Here is a 23056-nt window from a genome sequence, read left to right as displayed (position 1 = left end):
TGAAACAGGAAAGGGCCTTCCCCAAACTGTTGTCACAAAGATGGAAGCACAGAATCATCTAGAATGTAATTGTATGCACGAATAGCTTTAAGATTAAAGTTAAGATTAACTAAGGGGCCTAGTTTTGGCATTCGCCAATCCCAGATTCGTGATGCGTGATTCATCACTCCAGAGAACATGTTTCCACTGCACCAGAGACCATTGGCGGCGAGCTTTACACCCCTCTAGCCGATGCTTGGCATTGAGGATGGTGATCTTAGGCTTGTGTGCGGTTGCTCGGCCATGGAAACCCATTTCACGAAGCTCCTGATGAACAGTTATTGTCCTGATGTTTCTTCCAGAGGCATTTTGGAACTCCTAGTGAGTGTTGCAACCAAGGACAGATTATTCTTACACCATACGAGCTTCAGCATGTGGAGGTCCTGTTCTGTGAGCTTGTGTGGCTCACAGAAAAATATTCTTTCAACATACTGACGCTGAATGTCAATGGATTGTTTGGTTGAATTTGCAAAAAGGGTTCAACGTACACTCATTCGAACCCGATTGTAACATTAAACAAAAGGATTTCAAGGGTTAGTTTAGTTGAATTTGAATTCAAGTTTGTTGACAACTCAATTAAATAGCCACCAAAATGAGAAGAAGATTGTCAGATAATTTTTCTGTTTGATAAAAAGACGTTAACAAAACATCCTTATAGAACGGTATACAACCGTACCATTCCATCGTTAATTATGTCATAAGGACATCATTGCAATATTTATTTCCCGCTGGGTAATGACTATCATCAGTCTCTACTTCTCTCTTTTAGTCTGATTCGAACCTTTAGAGTGAGTAAACCCTATATCTCCCTATGCTGCTGATGACGAGGAAGTGCAGACCAGGCCTACAGTACACCCGTGAGGAAGAGGACAAACACTGTTAAAACCATCCACTCCTCTTCACCCTATAATTCACCCAGAATGCCCATAGCCCAGTTCTCCACCAATAGGAGAGGGCCAAGTAACTAGAACCGCTTGGAGTGAGGAGCAGCTAGCAGATGAAATGCTCATACTTGCCCACATACACACAAATAGGCAAACACACACATATGGCCAAAATCCATCCACCCACCCTGTTCCGGAGGGTTCTCTGCCAGCCTCACCCTCCAGGTTGTCCACAGCCCAGCTGCTAATGTCCAGGGACTAAGCTACAGGTCGGACTAACAGTCTGTGCCATCGCCATGGGCCAAAAACTGCAAGGCTAGCATACCAGTTCTAGAGATGTTTGACTGGAGCAAAACCAATAGAGTAGTTCCTTTACTTTAGTGGTTACAAATCCATTTTTCATCATAACATGAGGAAAAAGTGTCAATAAAACATTTGAGTAAATAATATATTAAAATCAATGGCACACATTGAGTAATACATGTTTTAAGTTGTAATTCTGCCCCAAGCACTTCTGTTGTTGATGTTTTAACTTTACTTCCATGGTTAAATGAACAAAATACATTGAAAATATAAAGTTGGATTACATTGAAGTTGGACAGCTGTGTACAAAAATACTACATTTTTACATTCATGTAGTTGTTGCTTTACTGATAATTTTAGACAAACTACTTTCTCTTACATGTTAGACATCATACTTTCATGTTTAGTGAAAAGCACAAAAGCCTCTCGAGAGCACCCACATTATGAGTAATAGGACAAGAGACCAATAGAACAAATTGACAGATCCCACACGCATAATAACCACCTCTTTAAAATCCTCACTAATTATTAATATTCATTATTCAAAATATATAGGGCAGCGACACTGGCACACGGATGAGTTAGGAACCACTCTCCAGTCTCCACACAACAGATATATCTGCCCACGTGCAATGTGTATAGAGCAGGCATGATAAGGGACAAAGCAGTGTACTTAATATCACCCATCTGTCCATTTGGACCAAAACTGGTCCCATTTGTCCATGATATTAACTGTGTAACAGGGCTATTTTGTGTTGATAGTTTGATTACGATTAAAACTTTATTTCTGACTGTATAGTAATAACTGTGATTTGAATGTGTGCATGGATGTTTATCAGTGCTTGCTTTCAGATCACAATCACACACAAAATTTGGTAATGGAAGTCATTGAATTCTTCCATTGCTTTCACTGGACATATAGTTAGTCCTCTCTCCTCACCAAACCATCTTTGCTCCTTACAATTTAAACTAATCATACTCTCAATAGGCGTGATGGTCCACGTCCCAGGCCATCTGTTGAGTACATGCAGCTATAATGTCTCAATCCAAAATTAATGGAACAGATAAGAACCATACCATTTCGTATTGATTTTTTTATGTACTTGTCTTGCATTCTTTTGGGGTTGAGGATCTTTTTGAAGATAGCTGGATCTACCCACCGATGGTGTGAAATTAATTTAGACATTAGACTACTTTTGAGGTCTGAAAACATCTGACAAAATGTTATTTTGGAGAGATCTGTTCCTTTAATTGGGGATAGGGGGCAGCATTTTTTCACTTTTGGATAAATAGCGTGCCAAATTTCAACTTCCTGCCACTCATGCCAAGAATATAAGATATGCAAATTATTAGTGCATTTAGATAGAAAACACTCTGAAGTTTCTAAACCTGTTTGAATCATGTCTGTGAGTATAACAGAACTTATGTAGCAGGCAAAACCCCGAGGACTAACAGTTCAGAAATTATTTTTTTTCGGTCTCTGTCTGTTTACTAAAGCTCTCGTTGGCAAACAGTATTTCTTTGGAATTGGTATTCAGTTCCTACCGCTTCCACTGGATGTCACCAGCCTTTGGAATTTGGTTGAGATTATTCATTTGTGCAATGAAGAAGTAGGCCATCTAGGAACTGGGTAACACTGTTGAGAGTGCGCAAGACGTGAAAAGTAACATGGTTTGTTGTCTTCCTGTATTGAACAAAGATTGACCCGTCTACAATTTGATCGATTATTAACGCTTAAAAATACCTAAAGTTGTATTACAAAAGTAGTTTGAAATATTTTGGCAAAGTTTATAGGCAAATTTTGAAATATTTTATAGTGACGTTTCGTTTTTTTAGAAGCTTTTTTTTCTTGATCAAAAGCACTTTATAAATTGACATTTGGATATTTTATTTCTTACTTTATTTTTTATTTAACTAGGCAAGTCAGTTAAGAACCAATTCTTATTTTCAATGACGGCCTAGGAACAGTGGGTTAACTGCCTGTTCAGGGGCAGAACGACAGATTTGTATATCTTGTCAGCTCGGCAGTTTGAACTTGCAACGTTCCGGTTACTAGTCCAACACTCTAACCACTAGGCTACCCTGCTGCCCCATATATATGGATGGAATTAATCGAACAAAAGGACCAAGTGTGATGTTTATGGGACATATTGGAGTGCCAACAACATAAGCTTGTCAAAGGTAATGCATGTTTTATATTTTATTTCTGTGTTTTGTGTAGCGCCCGCAGAGTTGAAATATGCTACCCTCTTTGTTTACTATTGTGCTATCATCAGATAATAGCTTCTTATGCTTTCGCCAAAAGGCCTTTTAAAAATCTGACATGTTGGCTGGATTCACAACAAGTGTAGCTTTAATTGAGTATCTTACCTGTGATTTAATAAAAGTTAGATTTTTATTTTTGGAATTTGCCTCGCTGCATATTCCCTGTTTTTTGCCCAAGTGGGACGCAACCGTCCCCTAAACCAAGTTAATGAATTTGTGGTAGAAAAGTTGGTGGGAAGGGGAGATGATCCATGCATCCATGAAGGCCTTTATTCACATGATATTGTTGATACCTTTTTAATTATGTTCTAAGCTTTGCTTTGGAAAAGGTATAGAAAACATACACTGTACAGGCCCCATACCAACCCCTCAGAGCAGTCAATGTAGAGAAGGCCTTATTGCGCAACAGTGTTATAATGCAACAGTGGTCACAGCCATGCCAAGCATGTCCTATATCTCATCAGAGACACGGGCAGTGCCCTCCTTTCTCTGGCCTTCTCTCACCCCTCCTTGGACACCGCTGTGTGCCAGCACACACACAAGCATGCATACTTATTCACACACACACATAATGATGCGCAGGACCTTAAAATACAGCCAGCTCTGATCATGGACTTTCCTGTCCAATGGGAGTCTATAGGATCAACTTGTTCCTTACCTCAAGGTGAAAACATATTCTATTTTTGGGCTTCATCAAAAATGGCATCCTTCACAATACAGTCATCCACAAAACATCTTGAATCCCCCTTAAAGATACACTATGGAAGTTTAGTTGCTAATTAGGTCGCAAAATTTGAGAGGACTGAAAAACTGTAGGAATATTGCCCTTACTGTAAATGGAGTTTGCATTCATGCAATATACACTTAACAGGATTTTGGATAAATATTGTGCTTGATTTACATGTTGTGTACTTTACATTTTCCCCATTGAACTCTATAAGCTTTTGATCATGTTATGTACAGTGGTTTTATTCATACAACACAAACTCATGCTCTGATGAGGTTGGCAGTTGCCCAAGCTTCTATATGTGGGGTCATGAGATTGATTTAGTTCTTGCTGTGCCAACAGATAATCAATACTCCACCGGTGTCTCCCTCTCTGGGCCACTGGTATAGAAACCACTAAAACATTCCCATCTTTCCTAATCTTTCCCAGACTATAGAGAGCAATAGTAATGGTGTCTTTTCATCATCAAGGACGCCACACACACCAGCCTTGAGCTGTTCCCTCCCTTACCGTCGAGCAGATGGTATCGGAGCATGAGGTCTGATACCAACAGGTTCAGAGACAGATTATATCTACAAGCAATCAGACTTCTGAACACTTGAACTGGACTGGTCACCTGTTTTGACTCTCCAATCCTTAGCACACATACTCTTACTCACGCACACACATAAACAGACACACACACACACACACATTTTGATACGTTACAGCCTTATTCTAAAATAGCTAAAATAATTGTCTATCCTCGTGAATGTACACACAATACCCCATAATGACAAAGCAAAAACTGTAATGTATTACAAAAAAATACAATTTAAAAAGTATTTACATAAGTATTCAGAACCTTTGCTATGAGACTCAATATTGAGCTCAGGTGCATGCTTTTTCCATTGATCATCCTTGAGATGTTTCTACAACTTGATTGGAGTAGTACATTAAATTGATTGGACATGATTTGGAAAGGCACACAGTCTATATAATGTCTGAAGCATTGAAGGTCCCGAAGAACACAGTGGCCTCCGTCATTCTGAAATGAAAAAAGTTTGGAACCACCAAGACTCTTTCTAGAAATGTCCGCCCAGCCAAATTGAGCAATCAGGGGAGAAGGGGGGTGACCAAGAACCCAATGGTCACTCTGACAGAGCTCCAGAGTTCCTCTGTGGAGATGGAGAACCTTCCAGAAAGACAACCATCTCTGCAGCACTCCACCAATCAGGCCGTAATGGTAGAGTGGCCGGACAGAAGCCAATCCTCAGTAAAAGGCGCATGACAGCCTGCTTGGAGTTTGCCAAAACGCACCTCAGACCATGTGAAACAAGATTCTCTGGTCTGATGAAACCAAGATTGAACTCTTTGGCCTGAATGCCAAGCTGGCACCATCTCTACGGTGATGCATGGTGGTGGCAGCATCATGCTGTAGGGATGTTTTTCAGCAGCAGGGACTAGGAGACTAATCAGGGATTGAGGGAAAGATGAACGGAGCAAAGTACACAGAGATTCTTTATGAACATCTGCTCCAGAGCTCTCAAGACCTCAGGCTGGGGTGAGGGTTCACCTTCCAACAGGACAACGACCCTAATCACACAGCCAAGACAACACAGGAGTGGCTTTGGAACATGTCTCTGAATGGCCTTGAGTGGCCCAACCAGAGCCCAGACTTGAACTTGATCGAACATCTCTGGAAAGACCTGAAAATAGCTGTGCTACTACGCTCCCCATCCAACCTGACAGAGCTTGAGAGGATCTGCAGAGAAGAATGGAAGAAACTCCCCAAATACAGGTGTGCCAAGCTTGTAGCGTCATACCCAAAAATACTCAAGGCTTCGCTGCCACAGGTGCTTCAACAAAGTATTGAGTAAAGGGTCTGAATACTTCTGCAAATGTGATTAAGTTTTTAATATTTTTTTATAAATAAAATAAAGCAATTTAATCAATTTTAGAGTAAGGCTGTAACGTAACAAAATGTGGAAAAAGTCAAGGGGTCTGAATGCATTGAAACACACACATCACATCTACTGCTACGAGACTCTTTTATTGCCGCTAAATTCTGCACAATTTAAACACTTGCCCACCTTCCCCAAAACACATGTAAATATTGTACTATAAGTTATGCCTTCCTGTATTACAGTTATGATAAGTTTATTCTCTTCTACTGAGCCATTTACTTTATGTTTGTATTCTTATACTTTATTATTTCTTGTTGTTGCATTGTCGAGAAGGAACCTACAAGTAAGCGTTTTGTTGGATGTGTATATCATGTGTATCCTGTACATATGACTAATACAACTTGAAACTTGTATGCTATTGTAGGAAATATACGTTGTACCAGTTACATCTGCTGCAGAGGAAAAGTTAATTAGAGTTAACTGCACCTCAGATTGCAGCCCAAATAAAGGTTTCACAGAGTTCAAGACACAGACACATCTCAACATCTCAACTGTTCAGAGAAAACTGCGTGAATCAGGCCTTCATGGTCGAATTGCTGCAAGGAATCCACTACCAAAGGACACCAATAATAAGAAGAGACTTGCTCGGGCCAAGAAACACGAGAAATGGACATTAGACCGGTGGACATTAGTCCATTAGTCCATTAGTCCTTTCCAAATATTTTATTTTTGGTTCCAACAACCATGTTATTGTGAGACGCAGAGTAGGTGAACGGATGATCTCCTCATGTGTGGTTCCCACCGTGAAGCATGGAGGAGGAGGTGTTATGGTGTTGGGGTGCTTTGCTGGTGACACTTTCAGTGATTGATTTAGAATTTAAGGCACACTTAACCAGAATGGCTACCACAGAATTCTGCAGTGATATGCCATAGCATCTGGTTTGCGCTATCATTTGTTTTTCAACAGGACACACCTCCAGACTGTAAGGGCTATTTGACCAAGAAGTAGATTAATCGAGTGCTGCATCAGATGACCTGGACTCCACAATCACCCGACCTCAACCCAATTGAGGTTTGGGATGAGTTAGACCGCAGAGTCTATGAGGAAACTACCATGACACAACCATTCTGAGGAATGTGTGTGAGATTGTTGAATAACTAAAGGGGATTATCATAGCCTATGGTGTTCAGCCAGGCCAAACTTTGAGGTGACTACTCACACATGTCTACAACATCATCAGACCCAGGGGTTTGAGATATTACAAAGTGATAACATAACAGCATTTTATTGATGTGAATGATATTTCACATGGAAAATGCTGTAGGGTTGTGTTACTGTAATTTAAATATACTAATGTGTTTTCATTAATTGAATTCCCTTAATCTATTTCATGAGAATTTGTAAGATTCTTGTTTGCATAAAATAGACGGAGACCAGTCTTATCAATGATAGGTAACAGAATTTATTCTCGGAGTGCGCTACCACGTTGCCACGAGCAACAGTTTATATACAATAACATGACATAATTTCATTGCTTAACAGAATCCCCTCCTCTCGACCGGGACAAAGGGAACTTTAAAAGTTCATGCTGAGTTCATTCTGACATACACAGGACACACAACACACACAACTTTTGACTCCTCACCATTATCGATCACCACTTAGCTGACAGTTCTAATTAACAGAAAACCCAGGAATGCACTCACTGCCTTATCTAAAACACCCCAGAGCTCAGTTACGTCAGTTCAACCATAGGCTAACTACCTTATCTGTTTACTTAATCCACAAACCATTCCTTTCTTCCTAGTTGGAATGGTGTTCATTAACTTTAATTACTCCTTGTCCGTGTCAAACAATCCCTTCTTATGAACTCATATTGTTAATAAAACAGAGCATAAGTTTACTTAGTTACAGTTCCATTTAAAATTATTTGTTCAGTCATTTAATCATAATTTTCCTAACAGGTTGAGAATTGTCAATCAGTGTTTATTATTTTTAAACAGGAATCACCTCTCTGGTGAGCTTTACTCTACACTCACTCACACACAGACACTGACACTACAACACACACACACTTAATTTGCTCGCACACATATTCATACTGACTACACACACACTCACATACAATCATCATATACACAATACAATTTACAACAGGACTATGTGACCCCAGCTGCAGCAGGGTCTGAAAAAGTCAACCAACCCAGAACGCAACACAAGTTTGAGGACAAAGAAATCCTTTTCTATCCAAGCTATGGATGAGTAGCTGTGTCTAAGCGGGTGAATTCAAGTCGAACCACCTAGCCTCCATCTCCCATCGAATCGTGGTATCTAAAGGGTTTCATTCCTATGCTGTGAGCTCTGAGCTACAGAGCTGTCTGTTCTCAGAAGACCCCTTCCAGAGAAAGGGGTGAGGGAACCGACTCCTAATCCAAAAGGACACTGACACCGGGAGGACGAGCAGGGAGGTGCACAGGAGAAGTACGTCATCGAACAGCTGAACGGTCCACGCAGAGAATCCCCAGAGATCATCACCACGTAAATACATCATTATATTCTGACCCATAAGAGCGGCAGTTTGAGGCAAGGCTAGGGTTAGAATAGCATAGCGGACAAATTCACCCAAATGTATATTTCTCTTGTGTACTTCTTTTTCTCTCTCTTTTGAAATTCCCATTGTGGGTGACACGCGCCATAGTGTGTTGGCCCGTTATACTAAGTTCTAATCAATAGCCTATAATGTGTTTTGTCTATGTGTATCTTTTATCATAATTTTAGATTTTTCGTAAATAAATATTCAACCAAGATTGGTGTGGTACTGTCACACCCTGACCATAGTTTGCTTTGTATGTTTCTATGTTTTGGTTGGTCAGGGTGTGAGCTGAGTGGGCATTCTATGTTACATGTCTAGTTTGTCTAGTTCTATGTTTGGCCTGATATGGTTCTCAATCAGAGGCAGGTGTTCGTCATTGTCTCTGATTGGGAACCATATTTAGGTAGCTTGTTTGGTGTTGGGTTTTGTGGGTGATTTTGTCCTTGTTACTGTCTCTGTGTTACTTTGCACCAGTATTAGGCTGGTTTGGTTTTCGTGGTACGTTTATTGTTTTTGTATTTGATTCGTGTTTACTTTGTTTCATTAAACATAGATCGCAATAGCCACGCCGCATTTTGGTCTGACTCTCCTTCACATACAGAAAACCGTTACAGGTACGAATTCACTAGTGGGACCCGGGTCGGTGCAGATTCAAGGGCTATACGGCGTTCAGATTATGAGACTGATAGAGGCAACTGGTTAATTAGCGGCTGTTGTAAAATCGATATTCTGATATTCTTTGAGTTAATTAAGTAGAAACTCAATAAAAACTAGTTTTCCCATGGTGCCCCAGGTTAATGAGTTAATAATTGCTTGATTCAGTTGATCACGTAATTAGAAACTTGTAATCATTCGATGAGCAACAGTCGTCACATTAACTAACACAACGTCACGACACAGTTTTGAATTTAAATCGGCTTGAAAATCTATGGCAATACTTGTAAATTGTTGTCTCGCTATGATCAACAACCAACTTGACAGAGCTTGAAGAATTAAAAAATAAATCATGTGCAGCTATTGTACTATCCAGGTGTGAGACTTACCCAGAAATAGTCACAGATGTAATCGCTGACAAAGGTGATTCTAACAAGTTTTGACTCAGGGGTTTGACTATTGATACATGAGATTTCTGTATTTCATTTTCAATAAATTAGCAAAAATGTTTTCACTTTGTCATTATGGGGTATTGTGTGTAGATGGGTGAGAGACAGAAATCAATTTAATCCATTGTGATTTCAGGCTGGAACACAACACAATGTGGAAAAAGTCAAGGGGTATGAATGCTTTCTGAAGGTACTGTATATACACTGTACCATAACATTCAATCCAAAATTGGGCCTAGGTTGTTATATTGTGAGGCCTGAGACCAGCTTGACACTCCGTACTCATACTCTTCACTCTACAAAACACTTGAGGCCAGGACTGCTACTATGTGACCTGCCAAATTCAAAGTGCTATTTTCTGCGTCAAACTATAATTATTCACACGCACAGTATTTCATGCTGACATCAAACAAATGTAAATACATTGTACAACATTTCAAGCTTCATTGGATGGTTGCGAAATAAATTGTTTTGGGGCTACACACACCACACCACACACACACACATCCATAATTGGTTCAAATTAAACCTCTTTTCGAGAGTATGAATCAGTGTGTACTTGTATCCTTTGTGCATTATTGATCTGGCCAAGGCTTTCGACTCTGTCAATCACCAAATCCTCATCGGCAGACTCGACAGCCTTGGTTTCTCAGATGATTGCCTCGCCTGGTTCACCAACTACTTCTCTGATAGAGTTCAGTGTGTCAAATCGGAGGCTCTGCTGTCCAGACCTCTGGCAGTCTCTATGGGGGTGCCACAGGGTTCAATTCTTAGACCGAGTCTCTTCTCTGTCTACATCAATGATGTCGCTCTTGCTGCTGGTGAGTGTCTGATCCACCTCTACGCAGGAGACACCATTCTGTATACCTCTGGCCCTTCTTTGGACACTGTGTTAACAACCCTCCAGGCAAGCTTCAATGCCATACAACTCTCTTTCCGTGGCCTCCAATTGCTCTTAAATACAAGTAAAACTAAATGCATGCTCTTCAACCGATCGCTGCCTGCACCTGCCCACCTGTCCAACATCACTACTCTGGACGGTACTGACTACAAATACCTAGGTGTCTGGTTAGACTGTAAACTCTCCTTCCATCAAACATCTTCAATCCAAAGTTAAATCTAGAATCTATTTCGCAACAAAGCATCCTTCACTTATGCTGCCAAACATACCCTTGTAAAACTGACCATCCTACCAATCCTCGACTTTGGCGATGTCATTTACAAAATAGCCTCCAATACCCTACTCAACAAATTGGATGCAGTCTATCACAGTGCAATCTGTTTTGTCACCAAAGCCCCATATACTACCCACCATTACGACCTGTACGTTCTCGTTGGCTGGCCCTCGCTTCATACTCGTTGCCAAACCCACTGGCTCCATGTCATCTACAAGACCCTGCTAGGTAAAGTCCCCCCTTATCTCAGCTCGCTAGTCACCATAGCATCACCCACCTGTAGCACGCGCTCCAGCAGGTATATCACTCTGGTCACCCCCAAAACCAATTCTTTCTTTGGCCGCCTCTCCTTCCAGTTCTCTGCTGCCAATGATTGGAATGAACTACAAAAATCTCTGAAACTGGAAACACTTATCTCCCTCACTAGCTTTAAGCACCAACTGTCAGAGCAGCTCACAGATTACTGCACCTGTACATAGCCCACCTATAATTTAGCCCAAACAACTACCTCTTTCCCTACTGTATTTATTTATTTTATTTATTTATTTTGCTCCTTTACACCCCATTATTTTTATTTCTACTTTGCACATTCTTCCACTGCAAATCTACCATTCCAGTGTTTTACTTGCTATATTGTATTTACTTTGCCACCATGGCCTTTTTTTGCCTTTACCTCCCTTATCTCACATCGTGTATAGACTTGTTTATACTGTATTATTGACTGTATGTTTGTTTTACTCCATGTGTAACTATGCGTCGAACTGCTTTGCTTTATCTTGGCCAGGTCGCAATTGTAAATGAGAACTTGTTCTCAACTTGCCTACCTGGTTAAATAAAGGTGAAATAAAAAAATTAAAATGAGATTTTACTGTACCTGGTACTACATAGGACTACTTTATTTTCCTCATCACTTATTCCCTTGTTACAGAAGAGCAGTAGATGAAACGCTTCGTCATGCTATTCCACTGGACTGTGGCCATTTTCTTCTTGCAAGGGCTACATGTTCCATTATTTATGCCTTTGCAGAGCACAGATCTTCTCAGGAAGATAAGCATTCATAGACTGAGCATTAAAATGGGCGTGACTATTCTATTTTGAAAGCGTCTCCAAGCCCAGACTGTCTTTTACGCTTTGTCAACACCAGGCTGATGATCACGGGGCCTCACTGAACAGAGAACTGACTAACTGGAGGAATGAGACTTGGGGCCCAGGAGCCATGCGGCACAGCGCACAAAACGCAGCAACAACACAAAGATGGAAGTGCAGCGACATAAAAACACATGGTGGATTTTGGATGGTGACAGAGCTATAGAAAACCCATAGACAAAGGGGCTTCAAAGGAGACTGTTTAGTGTCTAAATAAATAGATGACTTGACACATAGGGCCTTATGACCTTGCTATAGACAATCAAGCATTAATTAAAGCAAAACAAAAGCTAAAGCATCAAGACAAAAAAGAAATCAATTTAGGGACAAAAATAACTATTTGTTACAGCCATCTGCTCTCTCCTCTAAACACTTTGAATCCTGGCAAGGATGAATTGCAGTGTGTGTGTGTGTGTGTGTGTGAGAGAGAGAGAGAGATGAGGCAGTGCATTGCAACCATCTCCAAGTAGGAAGCTCCCCAGAGACCTGTTACCTTGGTCGCTTTCCATCACAGTGATAACAGAAGTGATCCTAACCTTGGGGGAACATGCCCGGCCGCTCTTGCTCATCTCTCTGTAGAGACCGCCACAGCTGCAGACATGAGCTAAGAGGAAACCGTGGTTATATTTCTGTCAACCAGGCAAGACACAGGGTTGCCATTTGGAGACATTTGGGTAATTCAAAGATGGCCGTGATAGAAAGGACAAAAGTTGTAATATCATCAGAAACGGCAAAAACACTGAAGGTTTTAAGTCTTGATTTAGGGTTGAATTAAATTCATTCATTAGATTATATCAGATGTCTTCCGTTTGCTGCCTAAGGAACACAAGGTTGTGTACACCAAGTTGACAATTAGGAGCGCGCAGCAGGACTACTGGCCTATCAGTGGAGTGTAGAAGAGGAAAGTGCATCGTCATTAATAAACAAATAACAATGAGTGTGTAGAGACTTGACTTATTTTGTCATTTTAGTTATACTGGAGCATAGGTCATCGACAACGGCTTTCCAACTTGACAACAGAGAATTGCATCAGAATTATGCTACAAAATGATGGTGTTATATTGGTATATAACTGTTTTATTGTTATTTAAGGTAGGCTCTTGTTTAATAGCCTGTTTTTATGTAGCATTCCTCAGTGTTGGAAAAAGTACTCAGTCGTCGTACTTGAGTAAAGATCCATTAGTATATATTTGTATTTGTATTTATTATGGATCACCATTAGCTGCTGCCTTCCTTGGAAAGCAAAATGAAGGCAGTTATTCATTTAAAAAAAATAATACATTCACAACAGATCAGGCCACTACTCTACTACCACATACAGTGGCGAGAACAAGTATTTGATACACTGCCGATTTTGCAGGTTTTCCTACTTACAAAGCATGTCGAGGTCTGTAATTTTTATCATAGGTACACTTCAACTGTGAGAGACGGAATCTAAAACAAAAATCCAGAAAATCACATTGTATGATTTTTAAGTAATTCATTTGCATTTTATTGCATGACATAAGTATTTGATCACCTACCAACCAGTAAGAATTCCGGCTCTCACAGACCTGTTAGTTTTTCTTTAAGAAACCCTCCTGTTCTCCACTCATTACCTGTATTAACTGCACCTGTTTGAACTCGTTACCTGTATAAAAGACACCTGTCCAAACACTCAATCATACAAACTCCAACCTCTCCACAATGGCCAAGACCAGAGAGCTGTGTAAGGACATCAGGGATACAATTGTAGACCTGCACAATGCTGGGATTGGCTACAGGACAATAGGCAAGCAGCTTTGTGAGAAGGCAACAACTGTTGGCGCAATTATTAGAAAATGTAAGAAGTCACCCAATCACCCTCGGTCTGGGGCTCCATGCAAGATCTCACCTCGTGGGGAATCAATGATCATGAGGAAGGTGAGGGATCAGCCCAGAACTACACGGCAGGACCTGGTCAATGACCTGAAGAGAGCTGGGACCACAGTCTCAAAGAAAACCATTAGTAACACACTACGCCGTCATGGATTCAAATCCTGCAGCGCACGCAAGGTCCCCCTGCTCAAGCCAGCGCATGTCCCACCCCGTCTGAAGTTTGCCAATGAACATCTGGATGATCCAGAGGAGGAATGGGAGAAGGTCATGTGGTCTGATGAGACAAAAATAAAGCTTTTTGGCCTAAACTCCACTCGCCGTGTTTGGAGGAAGAAGAAGGATGAGTATAACCCCAAGAAAGCCATCCCAACCGTGAAGCATGGAGGTGGAAACATCATTCTTTGTGGATGCTTTTCTGCAAAGGGGACAGGACGACTGCACTGTATTGAGGGGAGGATGGATGGGGCCATGTATCGAGAGATCTTTGCCAACAACCTCCTTCCCTCAGTAAGAGCATTGAAGATGGGTCGTGGCTGGGTCTTCCAGCATGACGACGACCCGAAACACACAGCCAGGGCAACACACAGCCAGGGCAACAATTTGTAAGTCGCTCTGGATAAGAGCGTCTGCTAAATGACTTAAATGTAAATGTAAATGTCTTAAATGTAACTAAGGAGTGGCTCCATAAGAAGTATCTCAAGGTCCTGGAGTGGCCTAGCCAGTCTCCAGACCTGAACCCAATAGAAAATCTTTGGAGGGAGCTGAAAGTCCGTATTGCCCAGCGACAGCCCCGAAACTTGAAGGATCTAGAGCAGGTCTGTATGGAGGAGTGGGCCAAAATCCCTGCTGCAGTGTGTGCAAACCTGGTCAAGAACTACAGGAAACGTATGATCTCTGTAATTGCAAACAAAGGTTTCTGTACCAAATATTATGTTCTGCTTTTCTGATGTATCAAATACTTATGTCATGCAATAAAATGCTAATTAATTACTTAAAAATCATACAATGTGATTTTCTGGTTTTTGTTTTAAATTCCGCCTCTCACAGTTGAAGTGTACCTATGATAAAAATGACAGACCTCGACACGCAGCCATTTCCCCTTTGTGTTTTGTGGGATTTTGTGTATGGACACTATTGTTAGCTTCATGTGTTTGTTTTGAGATTTATTGTTTTGGCTTTGCTGTGAGATTCACTTAGAAATAAAAAGATGTGGAACCCAGATCACGCTGCGCTTTGGTCCAGTTATTGTAACGATCGTGACAGCTGAGTCTCTTGTCAATTTGTTTATTGTAGAATAACATTGTCTCTGGTCAAACACAATTTTTTCAAGAAGTTTACAAAGGGTTGGTCACAGGCTGATTGGTTGGCTATTTGAGCCAGTAAAGGGGGCTTTACTATTCTTAGGTAGGGGAATAACTTGTGCTTCTCTCCAGGTCTGAGGGCACACACTTTCTTGTAGCTTGTCATTGTTGATAGAAAACAATAATGTTTGTACTTCTTCCACACTTACTTTACGGAATTCAAAATTACAATGCTTGTCTTTCATAATTTGGTCAAATATACTTGGATGTGTAGTGTCAGCATTTGTTGCTGTCATGCCTAAAGTTTGCTAATCTTGCCAATTAAAAAATAATTAATGTAGTTGGCAATATCAGTGGGTTTTGTGATGAATGAGGCATCTGATTCAATGAATGGTGGAGCGGAGTTTGCCTTTTTGGCCAAAATGTCATTTAAGGTGCTCCAAAGCTTTTACTATAATTTATGTAATTTTGTTTCATAGTGTAGTTTCTTCTTCTTTTTATTCAGTTTAGTCACATGATTTCTCAATTTGCAGTATGTTTGCCAATCGGTTGTACAGCCAGACCTATTTGCCATTTTTCTTGGCTCATCCCTGTCAGCCATACAATGTTTCCTTTCCTCATCAATCCACAGGGATTTAAGTTTTTACAGTCATTTTCTAAATGGGTTTATGCTTAGTAGTAACTGGGATAAGCTGTTATGCAGGTGAATGAGGACCCAAAAGCGACTTGGCGAAAACAGAGTTTTTAATCCAGTAAAGTTACTTTACAAACAAAAGGCATAATACTACTCGTAATGACGAGAACAGACTGGAGACTTGATCAAGAACTGCAGGTTGCCTCGGGAAGGCACTTGAACGTAGCAGACTCAGACACCTGCTCACCACGCAGCATCTGAGGGAAACACGACACGACAGGGCAATACATAGACACAGCACGGTGAACAATAGACAAGGATCCGACAGGACAGGAACGGAAAACAAGGGAAGAAATAGGGACTCTAATCAGGGGAAAAGATAAGGAACAGGTGTGGGAAGACTAAATGATGATTAGGGGAATAGGAACAGCTGGGAGCAGGAACGGAACGATAGAGAGAGGAGAGAGAGGGAGGGGGAGAGAGAGGGATAGAAAAATGATCTCGCCATCACGGTTGACAACTCCATTGTGTCCTCCTCCCAGAGCGCCAAGAACCTTGGCGTGATCCTGGACAACACCCTGTCGTTCTCAACTAACATCAAGGCGGTGGCCCGTTCCTGTAGGTTCATGCTCTACAACATCCGCAGAGTACGACCCTGCCTCACACAGGAAGCGGCGCAGGTCCTAATCCAGGCACTTGTCATCTCCCGTCTGGATTACTGCAACTCGCTGTTGGCTGGGCTCCCTGCCTGTGCCATTAAACCCCTTCAACTCATCCAGAACGCCGCAGCCCGTCTGGTGTTCAACCTTCCCAAGTTCTCTCACGTCACCCCGCTCCTCCGTTCTCTCCACTGGCTTCCAGTTGAAGCTCGCATCCGCTACAAGACCATGGTGCTTGCCTACGGAGCTGTGAGGGGAACGGCACCTCAGTACCTCCAGGCTCTGATCAGGCCCTACACCCAAACAAGGGCACTGCGTTCATCCACCTCTGGCCTGCTCGCCTCCCTACCACTGAGGAAGTACAGCTCCCGCTCAGCCCAGTCAAAACTGTTCGCTGCCCTGGCCCCCAATGGTGGAACAAACTCCCTCACGACGCCAGGACAGCGGAGTCAATCACCACCTTCCGGAGACACCTGAAACCCCACCTCTTTAAGGAATACCTAGGATAGGTTAAGTAATCCCTCTCACCCCACCCCCTAAGTTTTAGATGCACTATTGTTAAGTGACTGTCCCACTGGATGTCATAAGGTGAATGCACCAATTTGTAAGTCGCTCTGGATAAGAGCGTCTGCTAAATGACTTAAATGTAAATGTAAATGTAAAAGGGAACGAACCTAATAAGACCAGCAGGGGGAAACGAACAGAAGGGAAAGCATAATGACAAGACAATCTAAGACAAAACATGACAGTACCCCCACTCACCGAGCGCCTCCTGGCGCACTCGAGAGGAATCCTGGCGGCAACGGAGGAAATCATCAATAAGTGAACGGTCCAGCACGTCCCGAGACGGAACCCAACTCCTCTCCTCAGGACCGTAACCCTCCCAATCCACTAAGTATTGGTGACCCCGTCCCCGAGAACGCATGTCCATGATCTTACGTACCTTGTAAATAGGTGCGCTCTCGACAAGGACGGGAGGGGGAGGGAAGACGAACGGGGGTGCGAAGAAAGGGCTTGACACAGGAGACATGGAAGACAGGATGGACGCGACGAAGATGTCGCGGAAGAAGCAGTCGCACAGCGACAGGATTGACGACCTGGGAGACACGGAACGGACCAATGAACCGCGGAGTCAACTTACGAGAAGCTGTCGTAAGAGGAAGGTTGCGAGTGGAAAGCCACACTCTCTGGCCGCAACAATACCTTGGACTCTTAATCCTGCGTTTATTGGCGGCTCTCACAGTCTGTGCCCTGTAACGGCAAAGTGCAGACCTCACCCTCCTCCAGGTGCGCTCACAACGTTGGACAAACGCTTGAGCGGAGGGAACGCTGGACTCGGCAAGCTGGGATGAGAACAGAGGAGGCTGGTAACCCAGACTACTCTGAAACGGAGATAACCCGGTAGCAGACGAAGGAAGCGAGTTGTGAGCGTATTCTGCCCAGGGGAGCTGTTCTGCCCAAAACGCAGGGTTTCTGAAAGAAAGGCTGCGTAGTATGCGACCAATCGTCTGATTGGCCCTCTCTGCTTGACCGTTAGACTGGGGATGAAACCCGGAAGAGAGACTGACGGACGCACCAATCAAACGACAGAACTCCCTCCAAAACTGTGACGTGAATTGCGGGCCTCTGTCTGAAACGGCGTCTAACGGGAGGCCATGAATTCTGAACACATTCTCGATAATGATTTGTGCCGTCTCCTTAGCGGAAGGAAGTTTAGCGAGGGGAATGAAATGTGCTGCCTTAGAGAACCTATCGACAACCGTAAGAATCACAGTCTTCCCCGCAGACAAAGGCAGACCGGTAATGAAGTCTAGGGCGATGTGAGACCATGGTCGAGAAGGAATGGGGAGCGGTCTGAGACGACCGGCAGGAGGAGAGTTACCCGACTTAGTCTGCGCGCAGTCCGAACAAGCAGCCACGAAACGGCGCGTGTCACGCTCCTGAGTCGGCCACCAAAAGCGCTGACGAATAGACGCAAGAGTGCCTCGAACACCGGGATGACCAGCTAACTTGGCAGAGTGAGCCCACTGAAGAACAGCCAGACGAGTGGAAACAGGAACGAAAAGGAGGTTACTAGGACAAGCGCGCGGCGACGCAGTGTGCGTGAGTGCTTGCTTAACCTGTCTTTCAATTCCCCAGACTGTCAACCCGACAACACGCCCATAAGGAAGAATCCCCTCGGGATCAGTAGAAGCCACAGAAGAACTAAACAGACGGGATAAGGAATCAGGCTTGGTGTTTTTGCTACCCGGACGGTAAGAAATCACAAACTCGAAACGAGCGAAAAACAACGCCCAACGAGCTTGACGGGCATTAAGTCGTTTGGCAGAACGGATGTACTCAAGGTTCTTATGGTCTGTCCAAACGACAAAAGGAACGGTCGCCCCCTCCAACCACTGTCGCCATTCGCCTAGGGCTAAGCGGATGGCGAGCAGTTCACGGTTACCCACATCATAGTTGCGGTCAGATGGCGACAGGCGATGAGAAAAATAAGCGCAAGGATGAACCTTATCGTCAGACTGGAAGCGCTGGGATAGAATGGCTCCCACGCCTACCTCTGAAGCGTCAACCTCGACAATGAATTGTCTAGTGACGTCAGGAGTAACGAGGATAGGAGCGGACGTAAAACATTCTTTTAGAAGATCAAAAGCTCCCTGGGCGGAACCGGACCACTTAAAACACGTCTTGACAGAAGTAAGAGCTGTGAGAGGGGCAGCAACTCGACCGAAATTACGAATGAAACGCCGATAGAAATTAGCGAAACCTAAAAAGCGCTGCAACTCGACACGTGACCTTGGAACGGGCCAATCACTGACAGCTTGGACCTTAGCGGAATCCATCTGAATGCCTTCAGCGGAAATAACGGAACCGAGAAAAGTAACGGAGGAGACATGAAAAGAGCACTTCTCAGCCTTTACGTAGAGACAATTCTCTAAAAGGCGCTGTAGAACACGTCGAACGTGCTGAACATGAATCTCGAGTGACGGTGAAAAAATCAGGATATCGTCAAGATAGACAAAAACAAAGATGTTCAGCATGTCTCTCAGAACATCATTAACTAATGCCTGAAAAACAGCTGGCGCATTGGCGAGACCAAACGGCAGAACCCGGTACTCAAAATGCCCTAACGGAGTGTTAAACGCCGTTTTCCACTCGTCCCCCTCTCTGATGCGCACGAGATGGTAAGCGTTACGAAGGTCCAACTTAGTAAAGCACCTGGCTCCCTGCAGAATCTCGAAGGCTGATGACATAAGGGGAAGCGGATAACGATTCTTAACCGTTATGTCATTCAGCCCTCGATAATCCACGCAGGGGCGCAGAGTACCGTCCTTCTTCTTAACAAAAAAGAACCCCGCCCCGGCCGGAGAGGAAGAAGGCACTATGGTACCGGCATCAAGAGACACAGATAAATAATCCTCGAGAGCCTTACGTTCGGGAGCCGACAGAGAGTATAGTCTACCCCGAGGAGGAGTGGTCCCCGGAAGGAGATCAATACTACAATCATACGACCGGTGAGGAGGAAGGGAGTTGGCTCGGGACCGACTGAAGACCGTGCGCAGATCATGATATTCCTCCGGCACTCCTGTCAAATCGCCAGGTTCCTCCTGAGAAGTGGGGACAGAAGAAATGGGAGGGATGGCAGACATTAAACACTTCACATGACAAGAAACGTTCCAGGATAGGATAGAATTACTAGACCAATTAATAGAAGGATTATGACATACTAGCCAGGGATGACCCAAAACAACAGGTGTAAAAGGTGAATGAAAAATCAAAAAAGAAATAGTCTCACTGTGGTTACCAGATACTGTGAGAGTTAAAGGTAGTGTCTCAAATCTGATACTGGGAAGATGACTACCATCTAAGGCAAACATGGGCGTAGGCTTGTCTAACTGTCTGAAAGGAATGTCATGTTTCCGAGCCCATGCTTCGTCCATGAAACAACCCTCAGCCCCAGAGTCAATCAAGGCACTGCATGTCGCACCCGAACCGGTCCAGCGTAGATGGACCGACATAGTAGTACAGGATCTAGATGAAGAGACCTGAGTAGTAGCGCTCACCAGTAGCCCTCCGCTTACTGATGAGCTCTGGCCTTTACTGGACATGAATTGACAAAATGTCCATCAAATCCGCAATAGAGGCACAGGCGGTTGGTGATCCTCCGTTCCCTCTCCTTGGTCGAGATGTGAATACCTCCCAGCTGCATGGGCTCAGTCTCTGAGCCAGAGGAGGGAGATGGTTGCGATGCGGAGCAGGGAAACACCGTTGACGCGAGCTCTCTTCCACGAGCTTGGTGACGAAGATCTACCCGTCGTTCTATGCGGATGGCGAGAGCAATCAAAGAGTCCACACTGGAAGGAACCTCCCGAGAGAGAATCTCATCTTTGACCACTGCGTGGAGTCCCTCCAGAAAACGAGCGAGCAGCGCTGGCTCGTTCCAGTCACTAGAGGCAGCAAGAGTGCGAAACTCTATAGAGTAATCCGTTATGGATCGATCACCTTGGCATAGGGAAGCCAGGGCCCTAGAAGCCTCCCTACCAAAAACTGAACGGTCAAAAACCCGAATCATCTCCTCTTTAAAGTTCTGGTAATTGTTAGAACAATCAGCCCTTGCCTCCCAGATAGCTGTGCCCCACTCTCGAGCCCGGCCAGTAAGGAGTGAAATGATGTAAGCAACCCGAGCTCTCTCGCTAGAGTATGTGTTGGGTTGGAGAGAGAACACAATATCACACTGGGTGAGAAAGGAGCGGCACTCCGTGGGCTGCCCGGAGTAGCAAGGTGGGTTATTAACCCTAGGTTCCGGAGGCTCGGCAGGCCAGGAAGTAACAGGTGGCACGAGACGAAGACTCTGGAACTGTCCAGAGAGGTCGGAAACCTGAGCGGCCAGGTTCTCCACGGCATGGCGAGCAGCAGACAATTCCTGCTCGTGTCTGCCGAGCATGGCTCCTTGGATCTCGACGGCAGTGTTACGAGCATCTGTAGTCGCTGGGTCCATTCCTTGGTCGGATCCTTCTGTTATGCAGGTGAATGAGGACCCAAAAGCGACTTGGCGAAAACAGAGTTTTTAATCCAGTAAAGTTACTTTACAAACAAAAGGCATAATACTACTCGTAATGACGAGAACAGACTGGAGACTTGATCAAGAACTGCAGGTTGCCTCGGGAAGGCACTTGAACGTAGCAGACTCAGACACCTGCTCACCACGCAGCATCTGAGGGAAACACGACACGACAGGGCAATACATAGACACAGCACGGTGAACAATAGACAAGGATCCGACAGGACAGGAACGGAAAACAAGGGAAGAAATAGGGACTCTAATCAGGGGAAAAGATAAGGAACAGGTGTGGGAAGACTAAATGATGATTAGGGGAATAGGAACAGCTGGGAGCAGGAACGGAACGATAGAGAGAGGAGAGAGAGGGAGGGGGAGAGAGAGGGATAGAAAAAGGGAACGAACCTAATAAGACCAGCAGGGGGAAACGAACAGAAGGGAAAGCATAATGACAAGACAATCTAAGACAAAACATGACATAAGCAATTTCATAAATGTGTCAAGTGTAGCATCTGGTTGCTCCTCATTGCACTCCATGGATCAACAAATATTCTTTACACAAAACTTATTGTATGACCTCTTATACACTATATTAGGCATAGCCTTTCGAACTTTAGTTTTCCTAGATATGGCTACTATATTCTGATCACGACATTCGTTGGATTTGCTTCCAGGCACTAGTTAGTTTGAAGCTTTCTCTTAAGTGAGCTGCCTGATGAAAGCCAGTCAACATTTAAATCACCCAGAAAATATACCTCTATTGATATCACGTACATTATCAAGCATGTAGAAAATAGTAAAAAATAAAGAAAATCCTGGAATGAGTAGGTGTGTCCAAACTTTTGACTGGTACTGTATTTGTGATGGGATGTATCGTTAATATGGACAGTATGTGGATCGTATGTGGGATAGGTTATGATGTATATCTGAAGAATAGTATATGTAGAGCAATAGTTAAATAGGATAGGCCTTGACAAAAAATATAGCGTATACACGTAGCATGCAAACGCCACTAAAGTGACCGGTATTCCATGACCATGTACATAGGGCAACCATGTACATAGGGCAGCTGCCTCAAAGATGCATGGTAGAGTAAATCTGGTGGTAGCCGGCTAGCGACAGTGACTAAAGTTCAGGGCAGAGTACTGGGCGGAGGCTGGCTAGTGTTGACTTTTTAACAGTCTGATGGCCTTGAGATAGAAGCTGTTCTTCAGTCTCTCAATCCCAGCTTTGATGCACCTGTACTAACCTCACCTTCGGGATGGTAGCGGAGTGAGCAGGCCGTGGCTCGGGGGGCTGAGGTCCTTGATGATCTTCTTGGCCTTCCTGTGACACTGGGTGCTGTAGATGTCCTGGGGGGCAAGCAGTGTGTCCACGGTGATGCATTGGGCAGGCTACACCATCCTCTGGAGAGCCTTGCGTTTGTG

This window comes from Oncorhynchus gorbuscha, linkage group LG01 (assembly GCF_021184085.1).
Source record: "Oncorhynchus gorbuscha isolate QuinsamMale2020 ecotype Even-year linkage group LG01, OgorEven_v1.0, whole genome shotgun sequence".
NCBI classification, from domain to species: Eukaryota; Metazoa; Chordata; class Actinopteri; order Salmoniformes; family Salmonidae; genus Oncorhynchus; species Oncorhynchus gorbuscha.
This window is presented reverse-complemented; position numbering follows the sequence as displayed.